Source organism: Oryctolagus cuniculus, chromosome 4 (assembly GCF_964237555.1).
Source record: "Oryctolagus cuniculus chromosome 4, mOryCun1.1, whole genome shotgun sequence".
In the NCBI taxonomy this organism is placed as follows: Eukaryota; Metazoa; Chordata; class Mammalia; order Lagomorpha; family Leporidae; genus Oryctolagus; species Oryctolagus cuniculus.
This window is the reverse complement of record NC_091435.1, coordinates 142,237,544-142,255,771: the sequence shown is the minus strand read 5'-3', so window position 1 is coordinate 142,255,771 and position 18,228 is coordinate 142,237,544.

Sequence of the window (18,228 nt, the reverse complement as noted above, 5' to 3'; positions counted from 1 at the left end):
GTGCACCTGGGTTGTGTGTGTGTGTGTGTGTGTGTGTGTGTGTTCTGAGCAGAGACAGCAGCATGTCCCAAGCCCTGCAGACAGCAATGCGCGTGAGTATTTGGGGAACTGAAGACCAGTCTCGGTAAAGCACACCAATTGGCTCCCTGTGTCAGGCTGGCTTTTGACTGCTACGATGGTTTCTCTTGCTACACAGCCCCATGTGTATAATGCACCAAGTCATGATGCCAGGAAAAACACCTCCCTAGGAAATGCCATTCCCACCTAAGTAATGGTGCTGCATGTCTTTGGCCTGCCAGTACACACCACCGACCATGCAGGGGCACCCTCGGCTTGTTTATGAGTGTGGATGGGAGGCCTTGCCTCTTCTTCCCCCTCCCTCCCAGCCCCTGACGAGCAGGTTGAAATGACAGCTCTGCCATTCCATCACCACCAAAACTCCCTCACTCTCTGTGGTCTCTGGTGGACTGTGACCCAGCTTCTATTTCCAGACCTAGCAATATAAAATTTCAGACCCCAAAGGTCCTTGCAGGGACCAACTGCTTAAATTTACAGAAACTGAGGTGCAAAGACTTAAAGGATGCCTTGGCCAAGAGCCCCTGGCAAACTGGTGACTGGGTCTCAGCCCAGTGTCCTGTGGCTACCTCAGCCTGCTTCGCGGGTTTTCATAGGTAGCCTGAACACTAGGAAAGCAGTATTTGTCCCTCCAGCCCACTTAAACCCTACCTTGCTCTCAGTGCCCTTCCCCACCCCCCGGTACTCCTTGAAGTGATCTTTCCATAGCAGTTCTCTTCAATATCCTATGGAAATTAAACAAGTGTTGTCCAACACTTTATCTTCTCTAGTTTGGTAGTGTATTTCTTTTGCAGTTAACTTTTTTTTTTTTTTTTTTTTTTTTGACAGGCAGAGTGGACAGTGAGAGAGAGAGACAGAGAGAGAAAGGTCTTCCTTTGCCGTTGGTTCACCCTCCAATGGCCGCCGCTGCAGCCGGCGCACCGCGCTGATCCTGGCAGGAGCCAGGAGCCAGGTGCTTTTCCTGGTCTCCCATGGGGTGCAGGGCCCAAGCACCTGGGCCATCCTCCACTGCACTCCCTGGCCATAGCAGAGAGCTGGCCTGGAAGAGGGGCAACCGGGACAGAATCCGGCGCCCCAACCGGGACTAGAACCCGGTGTGCCGGCGCCGCAAGGTGGAGGATTAGCCTATTGAGCCACGGCGCCGGCTGCAGTTAACTTTTTAAGAAAGACTTGGCATTTTAAGTCTTTGTATATTATCCAATAAAAGTGTCACTTGGGGGGATAGACATCATAATTTATGTGTGTGTCCCCCACAGCCCCAAGCACAGTGTTATGCATCCAGTAGGTAGAGAAGAAATATTAGTTGATTTGACGTTGCCAGCACAAGGTCGCTGCAGGATAAAAATGTCAAACAAAGACGATGTAACACGAGGTTTAACAACTCGAGTTCGGGAATCAGCAAGGCCTGGTTTTGACAAGCTGTGAGAACTTGGGGTTGTACTTAAGTTCTTAGCCTTGGTTTTCTCATCTGTGGCATAGGGTAATGATACTAACCTCTCATAGGACTGACAAGTAGATTAAATGGAACAGACACATATAGTGCATATAGTGATTATATCACATAGGGTGTGTGCACACACACATGTGCACACACACAACCAGAGCTAACAGACTTCAGTTTTAGTTGATGGCACCTACTACTACTACTGCTGCTGCTGCTGCCACGGGTTGGACATCATGGGAGTTGATTTCTATGGCCTCAAACTAAACCTTCAACCAATAGTCATCTCCACACCTTACAAAGAGTTAGAGGGCCCAGGAAGACTCACCCTGGAGTGTTCCCATGCAAATTCTCCCCTACTCTTATCCCACCCCTTCCCACAGCCACAAAACAGCAAGCAGCACAACCCACAGGTGCCACACAGCAGGCTGATGTGTATTTGATATAAAAACCCTACGTGATGTGTGTATGTGTGTGTGTGCCTGTGTGCGCACTCACTCTCGAGGGTACCCCCTCCAAACACAAAACAAAACAAAAATTAGCCCTCAGCAGCTCTAGCCAGCATCTTGCTACTTGTAGTTATTAACCACGTTCTCTCTCTGCATAAACACTGACAACCACTAGGCGGTGCCTTCCTTCTTCTCTTGAGCAGCGTACGCAGGTTAGCACCAGGGAGTGTAGCACTGAAAGTCTTTAACTGAATCTTTCTTTCTCAGCCCACTGCAGAGTGCACAAATCATTGCCTTGGCTGATTCAGATGTATTACGATGTGCTGGGAGACCTGAGCATTCTCCCACCCCGTGGAGATTAATTACCTTGAAATATTCATTGGATTAAATGTATTTAAACATGCACTGTTTAAAGCACGGTGCTGCAAAATGCCATCCTCAAGATATATATTAAGGGCATTAAATAATTAACGTTAGTGTGGAAGAGGGAGGGGGAGAGGGAGAGAGGGAAAGAAGGAATGGGAAAGAGACAGGGAGAAACAGGGAGATAGGGCAGGAGAGAGAGAAGGAGGGAGAGAAAGAGAGAGAAGGAGGGAGGGGGGAGAGAGAGAGAAATAAGAGAGAGATGGGGGGGAGAGAGAGAGAGAGAGAGAGAGACTTATTTAGCATTGGACCAAGACTGATAGCAGCCAAGTCTAAAGCTTTCCACAAATCAGGTAAATCCTGGTCTTGGGCAAAATATTTAACCTCTCTAAGCCTCCTCATCTCTAAAATGGGACCGACAATACTTCCGAAGTGTGGATTTTAAATGAGTAATCTAAGGGAATTTCAAAAAGCTCATGGAAAATAGAATTAAAAGATAAGTTTATTTTTGAACCAAGACATTTTGAAATCCACGTGCAGTTTTTTCCTAGGCTGCATTTCCCACGAGCCTTTTGTAGAGCACTCATGCAAGGAGAGCCCCGGCATCACGCCTCCCACGCAGCAGGCGTGAGGAATAAGCAGGGCTCATGTTGGGTGGCTTCTTTGCGTCCAGAGTTGGGATCTGGTCCCGGCTGGGTCACCTCCTTCCTCCTGTGTGCCAAGGCCCCGTCCCTGGGGCAGAGCACGGGTGTGAGTGCAGAGACTGGAGTCAGATGGCCCAGGGGTGTGGCCCACTCCACTGGAAATCAGCTGTGTGACCTTGGGCGGGCTACTTACCCTCTCATTGTCTCAGTGCCTTCACCTGAGGGTGGAAATGAGCCTCATAGGGCTGCTGTGTGCATCTACGGAGTTATCTCTACGCTATGGCGTAGAGGGTATAGCCACCACCTGCAGTGCCGGCATCCCATATGGGTGCCAGTTTGAGTCCCGGCTGCTCCACTTCTGATCCAGCACTCTGCTATGACCTGGAAAGCAGTGGAAGATGGCCCAAGTCTTTGGGCCCTGGCACTTGCGTGGGAGACCCAGAAGAAGCTCCTGGTTCCTGGCTTCAGATGGACCCAGCTCCAGCCATTGGGGCCATCTGGGAAATGAACCAGCAGATGGAAAACCTCTCTCTCTCTCTACCTGTCCTCTCTCTGTGTAACTCTGACTTTCAGATAAATCATAAAAAAAAAAAGTTATCACCAACACAGAGCCACGAGAACCGTACCTGCCACAGGACCAGGGCTGGCCAGCTGTTGGCTGTTGTATTAGGGCTCCCTGGAGACACAGAACCAATGGGCTCTATAACTACATCTATAGATACACATGTAGGAAAGGGAACTTATCAGGGAATTGGCTCACACAATTGTGGAGGCTGAGAGGCCCCGTGTCAGCTGGACTCGAGGCTGGGGACCTTGGCCAGTAGCAGGGCTCCATCCCCGTCTGGAAGGCTGGGAGCCATGGACACTGATGGTGAAACTGAGGCTGAGGACCCGAAAGCCCTGGGGGCCGCTGGTCTGAGTTCTGGAGTTCAAAGGTCAGACAGTCTGGAGTGTTGATGTCCACGGACAGGAAAAGAACAGGGTAAGAAAAGAGATTGCCTTCCTCTTCTATCTTGATCCCCAGCTGATGGGATCCACACTGAGGGTGGATCTTCTGCACCCCGGCCACCAACGCATTTGCTAGTGCCTTCTATGAAGAGCCTCATGGCACACCCAGAAGTACTGGGTATTCCTTCCTTCACCTGACACCTGAGGCTGGCCCTCACACCTGTTGTTATTACTGCTCCACAGAGATAGCAGGCGCTGTGTTTCCTCCCCACGTCCCATCCTGTTTGTCTTGGTGCCACACTCAGGTCTTGGGACTATCAGAGCTCTGCAGGCCTCAATTCTCCAGTCGGGGCCTAAGTTCAGCCTCCCCCTAATCGGTAGCTGCTGTAAGAGATACAGCAAAACAACCAAACTTACATCACAGGGAGATGCTAACGGTGGAAGAAGGGGACGGCGTCTTCTCTGTCTCTTTTTTTTGACAGGCAGAGTGGACAGTGAGAGAGAGAGAGAGAGAGACAGAGAGAAAGGTCTTCCTTTGCCGTTGGTTCACCCTCCAATGGCCGCCTCAGCCAGCGTACTGCAGCCGCACCACGCTGATCCGATGGCAGGAGCCAGGTACTTATCCTGGTCTCCCATGGGGTGCAGGGCCCAAACACTTGGGCCATCCTCCACTGCACTCCCTGGCCACAGCAGAGAGCTGGCCTGGAAGAGGGGCAACTGGGACAGAATCTGGTGCCCCGACCGGGACTAGAACCCGCTGTGCCGGTGCCGCAAGGCAGAGGATTAGCCTAGTGAGCCGTGGCACCGGCCTGTCTTCTCTGTCTTATCCGCCACCTAGCCTCCGTCCCCAGCAGGTGCCCCAGACAGAACGTGCTCACTAGCTATCTGGTGCATGACTCTTTGGGGGCACAAAACCTGAGCTGAAGGCAATGCATGCTGAATGGTGGGATTTCAGACATCTCGAAGGTGGGAGGTGGGAGAATAAAGTGTCGAAGGCAGAGGACTCCCACCTGTGTCCCTCAGACCGCAGTGGCCAGGGGACCTCCAACTTCACCTGCATAAACCACAGCATTTTTTAAGAAAATATTTACTTATTTGAAAGGGAGAGTGAGAGACTGAGAGAGTGAGAGAGTGAGAGAGAGAGATCTTTCTTCTGCTGGTTCACTCCCCAAATGACCATAACAAACAGGGCTGGACCAGGTCGAAGCCAGGATCCCAGAACTCTATCTGGCTGTGCCACGTGGGTGCAGGGACCCAAGCACTTGGGCCGTCTTCCGTCACTTTCCCTAGGCACATTAGCAGGGAGCTGGATCAGAAGTGGAGCAGCCGGGACTTGAACTGGTGCTCATAGGAGATGATGGTATCACAGGCAGCAGCTTTACCCATCCTAACCCAGTGTGCTACAATGCTGGCCCCTTTTTATTTTGAACTAAATTTTGACTTATAGAATGTTGCAAGAAAAGTACAGAAAGGACTCGTATACCCATAGCTCCACTTTCATGAGTAATGTAACATCTTACATATCCGTGGTATAGTGATCAAAGCCACGAGGTACTGTCAATGTCATTACTAATGCAGTTAATTACTATCAGTTAAACTACAGGCCCAGTTCTAATTCCACCAGGTCTCCCACCAGCGTGGACCTGATCTGACATTTAGTTGCCATACTTTCTTCATCTTCTCCGATCCGTGGTGATTCCTCAGTCTTTCTTTGTCCTTTGCGGTCATGCCACTTTAAAGAATACTGTTCAGTTACATTGCAGAATAGCTGACATTTCGGGTTAGTTTGATGTTTTCTTGCTATTGAATTGAAGTTACACATTTTTTAAACATTTATTTATTTGAAAGGGAGACTTACAGAGAGAGGGGGAGAGATGGGGAGAGAGAGAAAGAGATCTTCCATCCACTGGTTCACTTCCCACATGGTCGCAATGGTCAGGGCTGGGCCATGGAGCTTGGAACTCCATCCAGGTGTCCTAGGTGGGTGGCAAGGGCCCAAGCACTTGAGTCATCTTCTATAGTCTATCCAGGCTCATTATCAGGGAGCTGGATCGGAAGTGAAGCAGCTGGGACTTGAACCAGTGCCCATAAGATATGCTATATTCAGAGCCATCAGCTTAACCGGCTATGCCACAACGCTGACCCGGAGGTTAGGAATTGTTGAGAGGACTATCCCAGGGTGGTGATGGCAGTGTTTGTTACTGGTGACTATGAACCTTTCTCACTTGGTTAAGGTGGCATCTGTTGGCTTTCTCCACTGTAAAGTCATATTTTTCCCTTTATAATTAAGAAATACCTTGAAGAAGACATTTTGAGACAATGCAGCTATTGTGTTTCTCCTCAAACTTTCTCACACCAATCTGAGCATCCATCGGTAGGTTTTATTTTACCTGTAATGTTTATTACTGTGGTCTTTACCTGCCATTATCTGAATGTGTTTCCCAAATTTCATGTGCTGGAAACTTTAATCCCAATGCAACATTGTCAGGAGCTGTGACTGATAAGACATGATCAGCATCATTATACTGGAGTGAGTGAGCTGTCTCACGAATGGGTTGTTGGGGCCAGCCTTGTGGTGCGGCGGGTTAAGCCTCTGCCTGTAACATTGGCAGCTCGTACTGGAGCAGTTTGAGTCCTGACTGCTCTGCTTCCAATCCAGTGCCCTGCTTACAAGCCTAGAAAAGCAGTGGAGGATGGCCTGCGTGCTTGGGCCCCCTGTACCCACATGGAAGAGCAGGGCGGAGTTCCAGGCTCCTGACTCTAGCCTGGCCCAGCCCCAGCCATGGAGGCCATTTGGAGAGTGAACCAGCAGAAGGAAGATCTCTTGCTCCCTCCCTCTCTATAACTCTGCCTTTCAAATCAATCGACCTTTTCTGAAATTGCTGTAACAGTGAGGTAGGCCGCTCTTCTGGCTCACTCCCTCTCTTGCCTGTCTGCCTTCCACACTGGGATGAAGCAGCACACGATGCCAGCATCTGCTCCTGGACCTCCTACCCCTGCACATACCCCTGCCCAGCAAGGTGTGGCCTGGTGGGAGGGGGCGCTATCCTTTCTGAAGGAGAATCATTGCTCAGAATGTGGCCCCTGAGTGTTCTAAGCCAGAGACACCAACCTGTGCTCTCCCTGAACGTACCTTCCAGTGATTGTTGTTATTGAAAAGGCAAAGATACGGGGCCGGCGCCGTAGCACAGTAGGTTAATGCTCCGTCCGCAGCGCCAGCATCCCATATGGGCGCCAGTTCTAATCCCGGCTTTTCCTCTTCCTATCCAGCTCTAAGCTATGGCCTAGGAAAGCAGCAGAGGATGGCCCAAGTGCTTGGGCCCCTGCACCCATGTGGGAGACCTGGAAGAAGCTCCTGGCTCCTGGCTTCAGGTCGTTGTGGCCATCTGGGGGAGTGAACCAGCGGAAGGAAGGCCTTTCTCTCTGTCTCTCCCTCTCACTGTCTGTAACTCTACCTGTCAAATAAATAAATAAATAATAATAATAAAAGGCATAGATACTGAGAGAGAGGAAGAAGAGATAGAGGTCTTGTATCCGCTGGCTTACTCATCAAATAGCCCCAATGGCTGTGGCTGAGCCAGGCCAAAGCCAGAAGCCAGGAGCTTTTTCTGGGTCTCCCACATGGGTGCAGGGGCCCAAGCACTTAAGCCATCTTCTACTGCTTTCCCAGGTGCATTAGCAAGGAGCTGGATTGAAAGTGGAGCAGCCAGGACTTGAACCAGTATCCATATAGGATGCCGGCATTGCAGGCGGAAGCTTAATCTGTTACTCTATAGCACTGGTCCCTTTCCAGCGATTTTTTTTTAAAAGATGTTTTTATTTATTTGAAAGTCAGAGTTACACAGAGAAAGGAGAGACAGAGAGAGAGGTCTTCCATCCACTGGTTCACTCCCCAGTTGGCTGCAACGACTGGAGCTGTGCCGATCCGAAGCCAGGAGCCAGGAGCTTCTTCTGGGTCTCTCCCACATGGGTGCAGGGGCCCAAGGACTTGGGCCATCCTCCACTGCTTTCCCAGGCTATAGCAGAGAGCTGGATTGGAAATGGAGCAGTTGGGACACGAACCCATGCCCATATGGGATGCCGGCGCTTCAGGCCACAGCGTCGACCCCTCCAGTGATTCTTAACACTTGGCAATATCCCATTTTCCTGAATTGCCGATTCTCAAAGAAAAATGCTCTGTAGTATTTGTCAGAATCAAAAGCCAAAACAAAAACATCGAACTTCTCAGTTGCTTCTCTGGGGGATTCGCATGTTTTGGGATATTTTACTCAGAAGGGAACCCAGCATGCACGTGGCTCCTTATCTGTATTACTCGCGATGATGAAAACATTTCCTATGGGAATAAACAGCCCGTCCTCCAGTAACAGACATGGTCTGCCCCTAGGTTTCCCCTGTCCTCCTTGCTTTCCTCAGGACGTAGTACCTGGTCTCTGCCGTGAAAACTGAAGTGTCCATCGAGGGGCAAGGCAGGCACAGGACACCTGGCAGCATGGCCAGCAGCACGGGACCCACGTCATCCCCGGGACTCCAGTGGCCAGCACTGTCTGCTGCTGGGGAGCAAACAGTGGGGCCCTTGTTACCTTGTGACCCCCGCCTCCAAGACAAATCCTTCAAGCAGGAGGCTGGGCAGCCCCAAGTGAAGGAGCCAAAGACACGCCATTCCCCTCCTCTGGCTGAGGGTGGCCGATTGCAATAGGAGGGGTCCTGCTTCCCCAACCTGTGCTCACAGGAACTGCCCAATCCCCAGTGTGATGTCTGTGCTGCACACTTTTTTTATTTTTAATTTGGAAGGCAGAAAGAGAGAGAGAGAGAGAGAGAGAGAGAGAGAGAGCAAGAGAGAACGCGAGCTCCCTCTGTTGGTTCACTCCCCAAATACCCACAATGGGGCCAACAGCAAAGCCAAGAACTCAAGCTACTTCTCCTATGCAGGTGGTAGGACCCCACATCTGCAATTACTAGAACCACTGCTGTTGCCTCCCAGGGTGAAGCCGAAGTCAGAGACCAGAGCTGGGATTGGAACCCAGGTGCTCTGACACGGAGTGTGGACATCTGAACGGCTAGGCTGAATACCCACCTGTGACCAGAACGTGTTTCGTAAAACGATCACACAGGCATGAGTCCAGATCTTGGCTCTTCCCCTTAGACAAGCGGCTTAGCTTCCAGGTGCCTGGTCTCGGCCCTCTGTGTCATGAGGTTGATAACCCCCCTCCAGGGCTTATCGGGAACAGTGACGAAGGCAGAGCGCCCAGTGTGGTGCACTATTCACACTCCGTACTCAGCGGTCATTTCTACAGCTGTTTGTAGGCCAACCCACCCAGGAGAGGATCAGCTGCAGGGGCCTGCGCGGGAGGCAGCAGAGCTCTGACTGATCAGCCATCCCCGACCAGCAGTATCTGGAGACTGCCGAGAAGTGCCAATCCCCAGGCTTCTCCTTGGCCCTACTAAGTCACAGGCTCACCCTGAGGCTCAGCAGTCTGTTTTAAAAAATTTTTGTTTAAAATTTTTAGCTAACACAAAAAATATCCATTTTAGGGGTACCTTCTGATATTTCTATACAAATACACATTGTGTAATGTTCAGGCAGGACAATGTTATCTGTCTTCTTAAATATTTTACATGGGCTAGTGCTGTGGCTCAGTAGGCTAAGCCTCCTCCTGCAGAGCTGGCATCCCATATGGGCGCTGGTTCTAGTCCCGGCTGCTCCTCTTCTGATCCAGCTCTCTGCTGTGGCCTGGGAAAGCAGTAGAAGATGGCCCAACTCCTTGGGCCTGTGCACCTGCATGGGAGACCCGAAAGATGCTCCTGGTTCCTGGCTTCAGATCGGCTCAGCTCCAGCTGTTGCAGCCATTTGGGGAGTGAACCAATGGATGGAAGACCTGTCTCTCTGTCTCTGGCTCTCACTGTCTGTAACTCTACCTCTCAAATAAATAAATAAAATCTTTAAAAGAAAAACATTTTACAAGCCATTTCTTTTAGTAAGCTCTGCAGGTGATTCTTGGGAACATTCAAGTTGGAGAACAATTGTGCTTTGTTCAGTTTTTTTTTTTTTCAAATTTGACCTAAGAGATTTTAAAATTGTTTCAGATAACATATTAATTGGTTTCACTTTGTGTGCCAAATCTGAAGTCCTGCAGCTTTCCCTAACTAAATATTTCATGATCTGCATTGTTTCAAAGCTGGCGGGCTGAATGAATTTTAAACAATATTTGTGCTACGTCCACTTGGTAGTGTCTTTTTAGTTGAAATCAGTTAGGATGCTCTTGCAGCAGGTAACAGAAATTCCTGAGTGCAAGTGGCATAGGAAATAGGAAAATATGTTCATTCACATGCCAGGAGTTCCACAGGGGGTACATCTGGGGACAGTGCATCAGGGCCACCTGGTTGCTCTGTGGTTCTTTCTGTTCCAGTGGTTCCCTGTGCCAGCATCTCCTCGGACTGAGCCATGGTGGCTGTGTGGTCCAAGATGCTACACCCAGCCTTGACAAAAAGTCCATCTCTGTGACTTCCTCGTCAGCAACCAGGAATTTTTTCCTACAAGATTCTGCAAGGCTTCCCCTCAGGTCTCGTTGGCTGGTCCTAAATTACACGTCCACATCTAAACCAGTGACCAGCAGGATAAGGACTTCATTGAGATCTAGCCATCTTCTGGTATTTGTTTTAGATCCAATCTTTTGGTTCTTGGCTTTGTCCTTTGGTTCCATTTGTCCCTAAGAATTTCATGTGCTGAAGTCGTAACCGCTGATGCCTTAGAACATGACCTTATTTGCACATAGGGTCCTTGCAGCAGTAATTAGTTAAGATGTGTCCTCATGAGAAAGGGAAAGGCGGACAGACCCCCAGGGACAGTGTGACGTGAACATGAAGGCGGAGACTGGGTGATGCAGGGGGCCAACAAATGCTCCAGACTTGGGGAGAGGCCTGGATCAGAGCTCCTCTCATGGCCCAGAAGAGGAACGAGTCCTGCCAGCACCTTGGTCTCAGACTTCCTGCTTCCAGAACTGCCAGGCAATAGATTTCTGTCACTCAAGCCACCCACGTTGTTCTGTCTATTCTAGCAAATCAGCAAAGCAGAGATGAACTAGATGTTGGTGAATACATCATGACAGCCATGACTGCTGCACCCCATCAGGTAATGAATCTTACGCTGGTGTCTCTACTGCAGTGTTGATCTACAGTGTAAGAGAAGCAACACCATGACGTAGAAGGTGTGAAGCTTTGGGTCTCAGCCACCCCCCTGACTCACTGTGTGACCTTGGAAACATCACTTCAGTTCCACTACTGACTTTTGAAGCCCACCACTGAACCGTGAGGTGGGCTACCAACTATGAGCGCAGAAGTTTTCAGAGACCCCGTTCCCCAATCCCAGCCCACCAATGTGAACACACCTCAGATTTCCACCTGCTTCTGTGCTATCCCTACCTCAATCTCCATGCTAGGGGAGTTTGATTTTGTTTCTGCAGAATGAAATGGGTGGAACAGGGCGAGAGAGTAGAGAGATGGAGGGAGGAAGAACTGAACCCCTACGGCAGGAGGTGAGTCTGTAGAATAAAGACCAGGGAAAGAGCTGAGACTGCTTGGGGTAGAGGGAATTTTGAGGGCTTTCTGGCTAGCGAGGGGCTTCATGGACAGTGGAGAATAGGAGAGTTGGGAAAGAGAGAATAGATTTCCAAGGAGATTTATACAAGATTAGACCTCCTTTCTATTTTCAGAACGCTCCAATGAAGACTGAAATTCCTGAGCCTTGGTTGGAGAACAAAGTTGCATCACAAACTCAACCTTCTGCTACACTTCAAGAAAGAATCCAAAACATGAAAAACATGAAAACCAGCCCCTCACAGAATAAATAGACAACTCACTAGCAACCAATCAAGGAAAAGGGTACAATTTCATGCCAGGAAGTCCCAAAAGTGTTGGTCAAAGAATGAGGCAGAGGGGCCAGCGCTGTGGTGTATCGGATAAAGCCGCCACCTGTAGTACTGGCATCCCATATGGGCTCCACTTCTGATCCAGTTCTCTGCCATGGCCTGGGAAAGCAGTGGAAGATGGCCCAGGTCCTTGGACCCGTGGGTCTGCTTGGGAAGACCCTGAAGAAGCTCCCGGCTCCTGGCTTCGGATTGGCCCAGCTCCAGCCGTTGTGGCCATTTGGGGAGTGAACCAGCAGATGGAAGAGATTTCTCTCTCGCGCTCTCTCTCTGCTCTCTGTAACTCTGCCTTTCAAATAAACAAATAAATCTTTTTAAAAAATGAGGCAGAGAAATCAGGCTTGATTTGCCGGAACTTGTAAACTTGCCACAGACACCATATTGATGGGAAGCGGTGAGCAGAAACAGTTCTGAGAATCCACACAGCTCTATCCTAATCTGGAGAGAAAGGACTAAGGCAGGGCTGCCCATTGAATGCCCAATACCTTCTTTCAACATGAATGTCAGGTCAACAATGAATAATGATCTAGTAGAAGATGCCCCAGGCAACAGTTGGGATGTAACCTATTCTAGGAAAACCTTGGTTGTTGATTTGCCTTTTTTTTTTTTTTTTTTAATTTATTTATTTACTTGAGAGGTAGAGTTACAGACAGAGAGGGGCAGAGAGAAAGGTCTTCCATCTTCTGGTTCACGCCCCAATGGCCAGAGCTGGACTGATCTGAAGCCAGCAGCAGGAGCTTCTTCCGGGTCTCCCACGTGGGTGCAGGGGCCCAAGCACTTGGGCCATCTTCCACTGCTTTCCCAGGCCATTAGCAGAGAGCTGGATCAGAAGTGGAGCAGCTGGGACATGAACTGGCGCCCATATGGGTTGCTGGAGCCACAGTCAGAGGCTTAGCCTGCTACACCACAGCGCTGGCCAGGTCGTTGATCTGAAATTTGAATTTAACTGGTAGTCTGGTTTTATTATTATTTATTTTAGTTAAATTAGGCAACACTAGACAAAGGTAATGAGCAGGTATTCTGTAAGTAAAAAATTTTTTTTAAAGATTTATTTATTTATTTGAAAGGCAGAGTTACAGAGAAGCAGGGGGAGGTGGGTAGGAGCTCTTCCATCTGCTGGTTCACTCCCCAAATGGTCACAATGGCCAGAGCTGAGCTGATGCGAAGCCAGGAGCCAGGAGCTTCTCCAGATCACTCACATGGGTGCAGGAGCCCAAGCACTTGGGCCATCTACTGCTTTCCCAGGCCACAGCAGAGAGCTGGATCAGAAGTAGAGCAGCCAGGACTTGAACCGGCGCCCATATGGGATGCTGGTACTGCACGCGGTGGCTTTACCAGCTATGCCACAGGGTCAGCACCAAGAAAATTTTTAAAAGAGCCTACAGTAAAACTCCTAACTACCCTTAGCCCTCTAGAGAGTTCTCACTGGAAATAGAGCGTGTTATCCCTGGGGTTCTTTTCTGAATGGGGGCACCATGCCAAAGTGTGGGGGAGCTCCCTGCACACTGGAATAAAACCCCAGGGGAGGAGGTTGCTAGGGGCCCCTGCCTTGCTTCAACCCCTGGCTCTGCCCTCGATTCCAGCTTCCGGCTAAGGCACACCCTGGGAGGCGGAAGGTGACAGCTCAAGTACGTGGGGCCCTGCTACCCAGCCACGTGGGAGACCCAAACAAAGTTCCTGGCTCCTGGCTCCTACGGTTGCAGCCATTTAGGGGAGTGAACCAGCAGATGGGAGATTTTTCTCTCTCTGCCTTTCAAAGTGAAAAAAATCCCCACAGAGAGATCCCAGCCCTTCAGGCTTCGTGTCACTTAGAAATGAGTTCTTCTCCTGCCTCTTGCACTCTCAGGCTAGAAAAAGCTGCACAGCCTTGAATTATCCCAGCCCCCGGAAGGCAAAGAAGACAAACACAGCTCAGGTGCAGAGGGAGGCACTCCATTAAAGAAAGCTGTTCCCCAGCCTCCTACGCTACAGTGAGTGCCATAGTAGGGGAGACATCACAGGTGTGTAAGAGAACCCACGGAACGAAAGAAGATTCCCTGTAGCTGTTTGGAGGCAGCTGTTTCTGTCCAGATTTTTATAGCAATAAAGAAAGAAAGAAAGAAAAGTCCTTAGATCAGTTTGCTCAGTGTTCTGCTTTGGGGAATTAATAGTTAAAGAGATAGTCGTGGACATGCGAGAAACAAACAAAAGCTGTGTGTGTAGCTAATAAAAACGATTTGTACAGTGAGGGACTGGTTCAGTACAGGGTGTAAACTCCCCCAGCGTCTGCTTCTGAGTGGGAATAATAGGGCGGGGGAGCAGCGTGGGAGGGAGAGCCTCCGAGTTGACGCCCACCCCTCTGGTCCAGGGTTCACCTCCACAGAAGGTAGCAAGCGCCTAGCAGCTCCCCAAGATAGCAGCGGCAGCAGCTGACTCTCGCCCAGGGAAGTTCTCGTTTTCACCCTTTTCTGCACTTCTCAGGATTGAGTTGTTTTGCTTTTTTTTCTTTGCATCAAATATTTATTGTTTATATTAAAGAATACAAAACTTAGCCCATTTTGGGAAAAAAAAAAAACACTTATACACCATCTGCCTTCCTTAGCCAGTGCATTTTCAAGGCCTCTGAAGCACTCTGGGGTGAGGAAGACCGGAAAGGACGGGACGGGGTCCTGTCTGCTTCCCAGCGAGTGGGCAGACATCGTACCTAGGACAGCGTGCAGCCCCGGGCCCCTGGGATGTCACAGTGACACTGGCCAGGTAGCCGGTGGGACCCTGGAGCTGGGGCAGCTGAGCCGCTTTGAAAAGCAGGACCCAGCAGCTTAATGATAGGACGCTTCGGGTCATCAGTTCTCCTCCCCAGCCTCAGTGCCCTTGTCTGTAAGGTGGAGTTAATGGAACCTGAATCCTAGGCATCAGGTGATACAACATGTGTGGAAGACAATGAATGCCACGTCCTACTCAATGTCTTTTCCTTGTGCTCTCAACATCGGTCTTTTGGGGCTGGTGTTGTAGTGCAGTGGGTTAAGTCACTGCCTGTATCACCAGCATCCCATATGGGTGCCAGTTCAAGTCCCTGCTGCTCCACTTCCGATCCAGCTCCCTGCTCATGCACCTGGGGAAGCAGCAGAAGATGGCCCAAGTACTTCGACTCCTGCCACCCACACAGGAGACCTGGATGCAATTCCAGCCTCCTGGCTTTGACCAGGCTCAAATCTGGCTGTTGTAGCCATCCGAGGAGTGAACCAGCAGATGGAAGATGTCTCCCTCTCTCTCTGTCTCCCCCCTCTCTGTGTCTGTAACTCAGCCTTTCAAATAAATAAAATAAATCCTTCAAAAAAAGATTGGGCTTTCATGTTGTTGATGATTGGACTCTGGATGGAGGGCGAATTCATTTGGAAATGTCGTGGCCGAATGAATGCCCTCCCTGCCCCCACACTGCTCAACACCCTCGCATCTGGCCTTCAACACACTTTAGGATTTCACCCGCGGTGGGAGTCTTATACTTGGGTTATTTGCTTCCAGGACTACATTTCCCTGTGCACAACCTCATTTGCTCCGTGAGAAACCAGAGGCTTCCATTGTAATTCCTATGATGAGATTGTGTTTAAGTGGAGGTCGGAGCACGGGCACAGAGGGAAAGCTTTGCAGCTAGAAGACTTGCCGTCGGCACCAACAGGTCCATGTGGCAGCTGCCATCCGAGAGGGAAATGCAGTCTCCTCTGCCCCCTCAGGGTGATGGGCTCTCAGTCCCGCTTTTTGTCTCTGCATTTCAGCTCAATTAAACAGCAGAGTCAGCCTGCGCCCCTGGCTGAAACATAAGTTGGGCACATTGGGTTGCTTCTGGTTTATTCCAAGCGGTAATTTGGATTTTCAAAAATAATGAAGACAAGTTAACCAGTCCCCAATCCCCTGTCAGTAGGGACAGGCTGTCCTTGGGTATGGGAGAAATATTCTGCCCAACATCAGCTCAAGGCAGAAACCCAGCAAATGGGATTACTCACCAGACTGGAGTTTTGGAAACAATGTGTGAAACAGAAACTATTGTGTGGCAACTAATTTATACCAAGGCAGTGAGCCCAAAGAGATGGGGAGGGGTTCAGGCTCTGAGCCAGTGGAGGGTGGGTAGATCTCAGGATGAGATCAGAGCAAACAGACATTTGTACAGAGCCCAGGCTACCATTGTGCTTTTCCTGAAGGTTAGTGTTGACAAAAGATGGATATGCAAGTGAGCCTGGATGTGTGCTTGGGCCAGGGGCTTCAGAATTTATTTGTTTTTCATTTTATTGGAAAGGCAGAGAGAGAGAGTGAGCGTTCTATCTACTGGTTCACTCCCCAAGTGTCCCTAACAGCCAAGGTTGGACCAGGCTGAAGCCAGGAGCCAGGATCTCCATTCAGATTTCTCACATGGGTGGCAGGCACCCAAGTACTTTGAGCCATCATCTGTTGTCTCCTGGAATCTGCATTAGCCTGACCTTGGACTTGAGAATCAAAGTAGGCATTCTGATATGGAACACAGATGTCCCAAGCTGTGTGCTAACCACTGAACCAAATACACACCCCGTCTACCCTGCCATGTCAGAATGCCCCAATTAGGCAGTGCTCTAATCAACCCTCTGGCGAGGCGGGCATATGTGACATGTGCTTTCTGACGCCTTGACCCTCACAACCACCCTCTGCGTGAGAGGAGGGAAATGAGCAGGCTCCCAGGGGCGGCATCTTGTGCTGAACACAATCAGGAAGTGATGACGCTGATGAATCAGCCATCACCAAATGGTCCAGCATTGAGGCCAAGGTCTTCACAGATTTGGTTTTTAGTAACCATGGAGCTGGCAACTTGGCCTATCTTATGAGTGCTTGTGTGTGTGTGTGTGTGTGTACGCACGCTTTCATTTACACACATTAAGCAGAATAAGAACAGAAATAAAAGAAATCCTGAACAATTGCCCAATTAGCTGTCCTCGCAATTAGGAGAATGTGACATTCAGTTAAAAATGCAACGATCATTTAAAACCAAATTGCCCATTTTGAAAGCGTCCTCCTGGCTCAGTCTCCATGCCAACTGGTTCTGCGAGAGGCGCCTGTTGCTTTTGAGAGGCTGGGCACAATGGTCTCCCTTGCACAGAGCCTGAGCCGGCTTCCTTAATCAACAAAGCTGGCAGCAGGGAGGGATAGGGCTGTGACGGGGAATTGGGACCCAGGGCAGGGGCTCTGCCAGATTGCTCTCCCAGTGATTTCTCGGCCACTGCATTTGAGGATATAGTGCAGGGGAGAGGCAGGGCCAGGCCAGGAGGACAGCCTGGGCAGTGACACTGGTGTGCAGTTGGCTAAAAATCTCTTTGGAGCATGGAGGAAGCGCAAGAGGAGGGGACGAGTGAGCAGGAGGGAAATAGCTGCTTCTTGAGAGGCACCGACAGAATCAACTGCAGCCGGCTGGAGTCTTACAAGCATTTTCTTTCTCCTTCCCTCTTTGTTTGCAAGAGCCTGTTCTCACGGGCTGACCTGCTCGCCTCACCACCCAGGGCCATCTCTGTGACACACAAGAGCCTCAGTTCTCTTTGGCCTTGTTCCCTGCTGGCCTTGTGCCCACTCACTGCCCACCCATAAAGAGAAGTACACAAGCCCCAATGCCATGGGCCCAGGGTTCCCATGCCTATCATGTTCACACCCCAGGGCCCAGGAAGAGGGGGCCGAGAGGCCTCGGGGTACAAGGGGTGCTGGGGCCTGCTCCCCGACAGGCTTCTGCACCGGGTGGCAGCTCAGATCCCCGAGCCCCGAGGGCTGTGCCCACTGTGCGACATGGTGTTACTGGGGAACACTGGTGCTCTCCCACACCTCAAAGTGCCGGGCTCATAACACTCATCTTGCAGGACGTGAACGACGCTCGCTCGGGACCAAGGATCTGGGCTTCCCGCAGGCTCTGCTGCTGCACAGCTTGGGGAGCCTGGACAAGCTACCCAACTGTCTTGCGCGCCAGGGAGCCTTGTCTAAAGCTTTGGAACCCTGACTCCTCCCTGGCCCCAGAGAGAGCCAACAAGACTCATGGGGAGTGGGATGAGCTAAACAGTGGTGGCATCCAAAGCTGTTCTGGGAAGGGAACTTCCTCACAGGGCCCTGAAGTCACTTAGGGTGGGGCAAAGCAGGTGAATCCCAAACTTGGGTTGGAGGGGGGAATAAAAAGTCGCTCTTTCCAGGAAGTCCTCAGCTGTGTGATCAATTTCTCTGCTCACTGAAGATAATGTTATAGAAGAATAGTTGGTGACCCAGGAAGAGTTTCTGTTATACCAGATTCTCGCCCTCTGCTCTGTTGGCAGTTGGGGCTGGTGACGGCTTGGTTGTGGGGCTGCCCTGTCCTGGGCTGTAGGGTGGTTAGCAGCATCCTTGGCCTCTATCCACTGGGTGCTGGTAGC